Raw genomic sequence first — 6,757 nt, 5'->3', positions numbered from 1 at the left:
CAACAACCAAACCAACATATAACGTCAACTTTTTTAGTATAATACAGTATATCAATTTTTGTCTCTGCCATGGAGCTTAGAGAAAATTCTCTATGCTCCATGGTCTCTGCATTCGCCCTTGACAGTGAAATGACGCAAATACTAAAGTCTATACTGCCTAATCTGAAATACATAATAAATATTTCAACTTATTCTCATGCGGTCGTCTTTAAATGCTGCCATCTAAAAATTTCGTGTAAATTTAAACATTAATCAACTTAATTTTTTTTTTAAAGTTTAACATTAAAATTTGACATTTATTCTATGAGTCAGACAATGGTCAGACAGATTGAGGATATCAACTTGGCTCATTAGAACATTTTTTTAACTCAAGTCAGGACCTGCGATCGTTGGCGAAAACTCATCTGGACAAATCCTGGACTTCATCATGGGTTGAGTCAACATCGGTTAAGGGAAAACACTACTCTGTCATTCAGCCTAATATTCCAAGGCGCCTGTGGTTTTTCCTTCATAGACATGCCGACCGCTGGGTAACATCAACAATTTGTCGCTTGCGCCTTGGTCACTCATGTACTCCAGTGCATTTAGCAAAAATTAGGGTGCGTGATCACTTACTGTGCGAATGTGGCCTCGACGAAGGTTCAGCATCCCATATCCTTTTCAACTGTCCCAAACTCCTTTACCCTATTTATGATGTCCTTCCCCCTGAAATCCCCCGTTCTGTAAATATTGTTTGCTTACTGATGCTTGTATTTAGTCCTCATTGTACATTCTTGTGTAGATATATCAAACGTAATAGAATTAAATTGTAAATAAATTAGGTGATTGTTCTATTATTTAATTGTTTATAGTGTAGATGTAAATAAATTATTAATAATATTCTTGTTTATGTATATAGTATATTTAGTGCTTGTGTTGTTTTTGGTTCATAGTTTGATATATAATACCTACTATTTTGGCAGTCTTCAAAATTCTACTGAGGTTGCTACCTCTAATTCACCGACCAATCTCCGTGGTGTCTTCTCCATCTTACGTGACATTGGCGAAATCATCTGTGCTATTCGGCACTAGTGAAAGCCATTAATTCTAAATTCATTCATTCAGATTGAGGATATGTTTCGATATGCACTGCGACCACTTTACAGTGTGACGTCAATTTAATATATTGTAAAGCCGTTCCTATATAGCCAGTTATACTGGTTACTATTTAAAACGGAACGAAATCCCATATACTGTCAGCCGCATTTTTTGACGCAGCATTCAAATTTCGAATGAGTGTATTAAACAGTTTTATAGTTCATTAAAAAAACTGTTGTTGGAGTACTATCAAATATAAAATATTTTAATTAATAGTAATTATAAATTGAATTTATAATATATTAAAAGTAAGTGGTTTTCCATTAATAAAAATATGTTTTTCATTGCTCAACTTATATTAACTTTGTGTATAAGTTAACTGTTAATGTACAGATGTGTAAGGCAAAATTTAGGATTTTTTTATTATTAATATATACACTGGCTAATTTACGTGTTTTTTTTGCACGATCAAAAATTTCCTGCGTAACTTTCAGCTTAACATCTTAACGACATGGAGTGACTTATAAAGGCAGGCGAGACCAAAAATTCTATCAGGATATTAGAGAGGTGAGGAGGGGATATCAGCCAGATACACAAATATTAGAAGACGATCACGGTAACTTAGTCACAGACAAAGATGTCGTTAAGTACTTCGAGATTACTTCCAACAGCTACTTAATTGCCCCCCACTGACAGAGCCGATTATCCAACTAGCCGATGTCAATCAAGAGGAACTGGGACTACTCACCTTCTTTGAAATTCGTAGAGCGATAATGAGGCTTAAAAACAACAAAGCCCCAGCTGAATATGGTGAAGCGCTGTACAGTTCAAAATTTTCGAACTCCTGAAAAACGTGTGGGACCTTGGAGTACAGCCCCAGGAATGGAATTTGGGTATTATTTGCCCAATTCAAAAAACGGGCTCCAAAAAGAAGTGCGCGACCGAGGCGCGACTACCGAGGTATTGCTATGCTCCCGACTGCTTATAAGGTCTGGTCATACATACTGCTGGAAGAGCTAGAACCATATGCGGAAAAAGTCTTAGGCGACTATCAGTGTGGGTTCAGACGCAATAGTAGTACGGTTGACCAGATTTTTCTTCTTAAACAACTCATGAAAAAGAAATGGGAATACACTCAGAGCATTCACTCATTGTTCGTGGACTTCAGGAAAGCATATGACAGCGTGGATCAAATTTCCTTGTATGCCATTTTAAGGAATTTTAATATTCCAAAAAAGCTAGTGGACCTAGTGGTGGCGGCTACCGGAGTGAGCAGGATGGGTGTAATGGTTGGCTACGAGCTGAGCGACGAATTTCCTGTTATTACCGTTCTAAAACAGGGCGACGCCCTGTCACCAGTGCTCTTCAATATGGTCTTAGAGCATGTAATTAGAGGATTGATGACACTCGATCTGGTGCTTGACCTGAATGGAAGGCATATGGTGATAGGCTACGCTGACGATTTGGTCCTGTTGGGGGAACACATTAACGATGTTGCTGTAGCCGCTATGACACTCGAAGAGCAGGCCAAAAAGGTTGGTCTCTTGATCAACCATGACAAGACCGAGTACTTCCACATGAAGCGATATAGGAATATTCGCGAAGCAAGACAAGACCTCCATGCTGGAAGTACCACATACAAGGGAGTGCCCAAATTTAAGTATCTTCAACTGAGGTAGGGCACAGCAGGAATTTCCTGCTCAAAATATGGAGCAGCCCGACTGGTAGTACCTCGACCTTACAGAAGATCACAGCAAAATAATACTGTTTTCAAGCAGTATTGTGTTCCTGTTTGTGAGTAAGGTGACCAGAGCAGAGGATTGGGTCGGCAACGCGCTTGCGATGCTTCTGGTGTCGCAGTTGTCTATAAGCTACGGTAATCGCTTACCATCAGGTGAGCCGTACGCTTGTTTGCCGAACTAATGACATAAAAAAAAATCTTGGCTGCACTGTAACCGATACGAATACACGTGACAAAGAAATACAGATCCGTATACAAAACATCTTGAGGTGCAGTGCAGCCCTGTACAAGGTCTTGGTGTCCAAGCTTCTTAGTAGGAAGACAAAAATCACAATTTAAAAAACCATTATTCGTCCAATCCTAATGTACGGTTGTGAGGCTTAGACACTTACGCTCAGAGAGGCGAACAAGCTTCTGGTTACAGAAAGGAAAATTTACCGTAAGATCCTAGGACCAACTAAAGGACAAGATGGTAGCTGGCGAATAAAAACCAATGCTGAAATTGCAAACCTGGTGTCTGAGCCAAACATCATTGGAGTTACCAAATCCCGTCGGTTGGAGTGGCTCGGTCATGTCGAACGCATGGGGGAGGATCGAGCAGTTAAGAGAGCGGATCTGGGTCGACCAACTGGACGTAGACCGGTGTGTCGCCCCGGGTACGGCTGGAGGGACATGGTTGAAGCAGACTTGAGTGAGATCCATGCCAATAATTGGCGGGAAATCGCGCAAGATCGTGCAAAGTGGAAAAATCTTGTTTCGGAGGCCAAGACTCACTTCGGGTCACTGAGCCAATTGAGTTAGTTAGTAACTTTCAGCTCGTATTGAACATTTTTAACACAGTCTAATATGGTTAATTTTTGCAATTCTTCCGTTGTTTTATTTATTAATCTAAACTAATTACAGAACTTTATAATTTTGTGATTAAACTGGAGGTATTGTTTAAAAGACCTGTGGCAGTTGGCATTCGAGTGGTTTTGACTGATCACGAGATCAAAGTACTGCCAGAACCTTTCCTCGAAAACGCCAGTGCTCACATTAGAATATGGTGGCGATATACGACGTTATATATTTCCCTAGGATACTGCGACAGTATACTGGCAGTCCATAACGGAACGAGTTTTTTGTACAGTGATAGCACTTGCAGTGCTTATCGGAACATACCCTGAAAAACTGAACATCACTATTATTCGAGAGGCACCGACGACCACTCTGGTCTTCTAATTGTTCAGAAGGTTAAGTTATTTAACTTGACCCCAAAAAACATGACGCTACGCTTCGGTTCCTTATAATCCTCCTCTAAAAATTTAAAGCTACTTATTCTTCATTAAAATATTCCGTACAATTTTTAACGCACCGTACGTTGACCGTGTTGGCGGTGCCTAAACACCGACGGTCGCGGGTTCGATTCCCACTCGGAGTGGATATTTGTGTTTATACAAATATTTATTTCCGGTCTGGTTTTTAGTCTTTGTGGGTCTCTCCACCGTGCCTCGGAGACCACGTTAAGCTGTCGGTCCCGGTTGTTACACTTGATAGCGGGTCGGCAACGAGCTTGCGATGCTTCTGGTGTTGCAGGCGAGCCGTACGCTTGTTTGCCGACCAAATTATATATATACATAAAGCGATCGTTACTCATAGAAGAAAGATATATATATATATATATATATACAAGAATATATCAATCAATCATTAGATTAGCGTGGTGGATTAAGCTCAGATCCTTCTCTTAAATGGGGAAAGAGCCAAGAGGCCTGCCTATGCCCAGCAGTCGGATATTATAGGCCGAAGCGTATTATTCCTGAGACAACATAAAATGATAAACAATTAAATGACTATAACTAGCCCATTGACTTTAAAATCATTACTGAAGCGTTTCCGCGGCAGCCACAATAGTATTCTGAAAGTGTTTGTAGATAGATGGGAGAGTCTAATGCTGCGACATTGGATAAGACTCCATTTGATGTGACAAAATTGTAAATAAGTATAAAAAATGTTCACATTTTAAATTTGTTATTTGTTATTGTACTAACACTTGGTTATAAGTCCTGATAATAATCAATAATAAGTAGGTAGTAGTTGATAATAGTCCTAAAATAAATGTTATTATTGTGTGACTGGATGTCGCTTGACCCGCCTAATATATAATAGATAGATACATATAATAATAATAAATAGTTATATGAAAAATATATTATTACATTATTATTTTATTATTATTATAAAAAATACTTTTGATAACAAGAGTGACGACGAGCAGGTATTTTAGATGATAACGGGGACTGACAATTAAACGTGCTGCCCGAGGCATAGTGGGACCGGAGAGAAATATTTGTGCAAATACCAATACACATCCCAAGCGGGAATCCAGACCGGTGTTTAGGCGTCCACACGACACACGAACTACTACACCAGAATAAAGTAAAAAACTTTTACTTAAGCCGACAATATTCGATTTTTCTATTATAACATAGAGTGAACCCGATAAAATATAACAAAGAAAAAAAAGACAGTGATAGAAAAATTTAATGTAAAACATAAAAACATTAAATGTAATATAAACTATGACTTATATAGATTTTTTTGATATGCTAAACTTTGCTACGTAATACAACGCATACGCTTGACAAAAAATCTAAATAATAATATGATAAAAATATTGTAATGTTTCATAACAAGAAAAAATCTGTATATACCTAAATAATTAGAGACATTTGGTTGTAATTTACGACAATCAATTTCCCTTTTATAAGTAATAACGATAACATTTTCAGTAAAGAAGTTAAGGAAATGTAGAAATAGCTTCGTTTCAAGTTTGGACAAATTAGTACTTATCCGGGGACGTCTTTAGAAACAACACTTAAGTGTAATATTAAAATCCAAACTGTTAGGTTGCAGTGGAGATCGCGAGCAAGGGGAGGAGGCCGTCTTATCGCAAGTGTTCCTCTGCGGAAACGCCGCGGCCACTCATCTGCTCTGTCATCGCATACTGTCCATGGACTCGCTGTTTAATCTTTTATTTTAATAAACCAATAATTAATAAATTTAAAAACAAGTAATGTGTATTTACTTAATAATTATTTGTAAAAGTATAATAGTAGATACGGCGTATGTTTATTACTATCGGTCTAATAGGTAAAAAAAGTGTGTGCGTTAGCTCCGAGGCACGACTGGAGTTTACTCCTTCAGATTAACTAACCCTATTGAGTTCCGATAGATGGCGTTAACAAAAACGTAACTATGTCTTTCGTTCAGTAAATTTTTTTCATCATATTTTTTTTCATACTGGGGGCCTTATATGAATATCGATTCTTAAGAAGTAAACTCCAAAAAATGTCTTCTACTTTTATTAATTTCAATCTAAGCCAGAGTATAAAATTTTTTTTCTAATCAAAATAAATTTATATTGAATTTTAATTTTATATTATTCCTAAGTCTCTATGCGTTTTTGTGTTTCACTTGCTCACTTTTTAACAGCGTTAATAACGGTGGAATTAAAACGCGAGAGGCCGCTGAGGACGATTTAATTAAACCTTAACGAAGATCCCTCCCCGCGCTTTTACCTGGCTGATGTTTTATTTAATTTTTTAAATCTTTTTTAACGAAAAATTTTAAGAGCGACATTCATATTTACTGTTATCATTTCAAATAATAAGGCAGTTGTATATAGTTAAAGCTGCATTTTCACGTATTTAGAAGCGTTAATCAGGCAGCAATTGGTTGGTCTGCAAAAGTAATCTGATTTTAAAATTTATTTTATTTGGAAAATTAGTGATAGCTTTGGTTATAGTGGATGCAATATTAATAATTTAATCGATATAACATTTCAGTTTCAGCATATCAATTATATACATAATAAGGCCCGTATAGTTACAGTGATTCATTACACTAGGACGTGGCACGGGACGATGACGTCCTCTGCGTCACCGATAGGCCGCGCCT

The sequence above is a fragment of the Melitaea cinxia genome, chromosome Z, assembly GCF_905220565.1.
Source record: "Melitaea cinxia chromosome Z, ilMelCinx1.1, whole genome shotgun sequence".
In the NCBI taxonomy this organism is placed as follows: domain Eukaryota; kingdom Metazoa; phylum Arthropoda; class Insecta; order Lepidoptera; family Nymphalidae; genus Melitaea; species Melitaea cinxia.
Note: the sequence above shows the minus strand (reverse complement) of the source record.